A 2,542-nucleotide genomic window follows, 5' to 3' on the forward strand; every position below is an offset into this window, starting at 1 on the left:
AATATTTTATTTATTATTTATTTTATTATAATATGAAAATTAATATTAATAATTAATAAAGAAATTATAAATGTTATATATATATATATATATTAAGATATAATTTACATACTTAATTATATAAGAATTATTAATTTTAAAAAGAAAATAGTGCCATGTCATCTTTCTTAGCAAATCTTCTCATAGAGAAAGAAAGAGAATTTAAGACATAAAAATTACATCGTTTTTTGTGTTTTTTGTTTTTATTTTTTTGTTTTTCTAACTTTTTGTGCTCTCCTCCATTCTCCGCTTTTCCACACCACGATACAAACAGACCCTTAATTTTCACAACAAACAAGTCTTAACATGAGATAATAAAATGTGTTGTAAGGACGCGTTTTTATAAATACATATAAGAAGATTCAAGATACTTAAAAAATAATATTTTAATTTTATAAGATTCTCTCTATATATATATATAAAAAAAAATTCATTCTTTATTTATTAAAATTCTTTTTTTCTTTAAATTTTATTTTATAAGTTGGCTAATTTATAATTTATTCAAAGAGAATCATTTCATTGATATAATAGGCTTCCATCCAATTTGTTCTTAGAATTCTTTATGAATATGTATAGTCTACCTTTGTATCGTTTTTGTTAATATATGTGTTTTTGTCTAGTCTCCCAATATTTGTGTATTTTCTTTTTAATAATATTTTTTTCATATGATGAAAAATGATTGTTGTTACTTGAGGTGTCAATCTAGCTGAGATATCAAGTTGCATAGTGATGTCTAACATGAAAACTTTTATAAAAATAAGTGTAATTTTATATTACAAATAAGTTTTCTAAAGTTTCAAAAATTTATTTTAAAAACTCAGCAAAATAATCTTGAATAATAAGTATTTCAACAGTATTTGCATATTTTTTATGATTAATGGTAGATGATTTATAAATTCCTAGTTATTTTTTATTACGAGCTCATACTTCAAAAAACTTGACTTATTTTGTTTTAGTTTTTGATATATGTATATTTTATGTGCAATTTTAGTTTTAGTTATAATTGTTAATATTTAATTCTCATAATTTTGAAATATTTTAAATTAAGGCCTTTATTTTAAAATGCATATAATAATTAATTCACTGTGAAAGTGAGAAGTGATAAAGTTAATTTCTCCTTGCAATATGTTCTTGCAATCTTTAACCAAGAACACACATGTCTTTGAAGCCTACATCTGATAGATAATGCAATTATTTAGGATATATAAAGCAGTGATAAACATTAGTTGTTGTCGAGTTAGGTAACAGTGGCTTGTGACCAAGTTGAGGCAGTAAGGTGATGGAAGAAGCAATATTGGAGTAAGAAGAAGATAATGTCTTATTTAGTGTTTATTCTCCTTAGATATAATAAACATAAGTGTAGCTGAATTGTGATTCTTGATTGATTATTGATATTGTTGTTTTACTTTTAAATTTCCGTGACAAATTGAGAATCTTAAATCTGACCGAGAGGTATTTTTAGGGTTCGGACCTAAACATCAATACTTAGCATATTTGAGTGCTAGAGATAGACTTGAAATGTTAATTGTCATTAACGTCTGATTGTGATTTCTAAGTTGTTTTTATAAGTATGTGAGAGATCGATATTTAGGAAACATTCTTAAGAATTTTATATGCGAGAGATCGATATAAATGAATTTTCTATGGGCATCAATTTCAATCAAAGAACTTAATACTAACATGCTAATCAAAATACAAAAATACATGAGAGTGAGAGAGATGAAACCTAATCCTTATTTTTTTTCAATTGAAGCAACTAATTCTTTGTTTGTTTTCTTATTGATCAATGTCAACATAATCACTTTAAACTCTTCTTTTTATTGTTTTGTTGTTATATTTAACGAGTATTGTACTCGATAATTCACTGTTCCTTGTGGGATCGATATCCGTCCTTAGGGACAATTATTACTTTTGACAAACACGGTGCACTTGCCATAAAAAGTCATCAGGGGTGTCACAAGAGGGAAACTTTTTGAGATGGTGTGGTTGAAAGAATCAAATCCAGATTGGGGAGATGGAAAGGTAGATGTATCTCGATAGCTAGAAGGATTTGTTTGATCAAGTCAATTCTTTTGACTATCTCGTTGTTCTATCTTTCTACATTTAAGTTGCATGTAGTTGTGTTGAAAAAGATTGTGAATCTTCAGAGGAACTTTCTTTGGAGGTGGGGATCTGAAGAGAGGAAAATCGCTTGGGCTTCTTGGGAAAATTAGTTGCTATAATGACTAAATTATATATCATTTTAGAGACTAAAATAATTTTTGGTTTCTAAATTAGTTTCTATTATTGTTAAATAGTTTCTAAATTGGTATCTAATTAGCTACCAATGTTTTAACTACCAATTATTTAGATTATAAATTTGGTAGCAAAAACTTTGGTAGCTAATTAGATACCAATTTAGAAACTATTTAACAATAATAGAAACTAATTTAGAAACTACTTTTTAGTCTTTAAAATAAATCAATGTTAGGGTGACAGTTGTAGCCATGGGGGCATTGCATTG

Source organism: Phaseolus vulgaris, chromosome 9 (genome assembly GCF_051622355.1).
Source record: "Phaseolus vulgaris cultivar YP4 chromosome 9, ASM5162235v1, whole genome shotgun sequence".
NCBI lineage: Eukaryota > Viridiplantae > Streptophyta > Magnoliopsida > Fabales > Fabaceae > Phaseolus > Phaseolus vulgaris.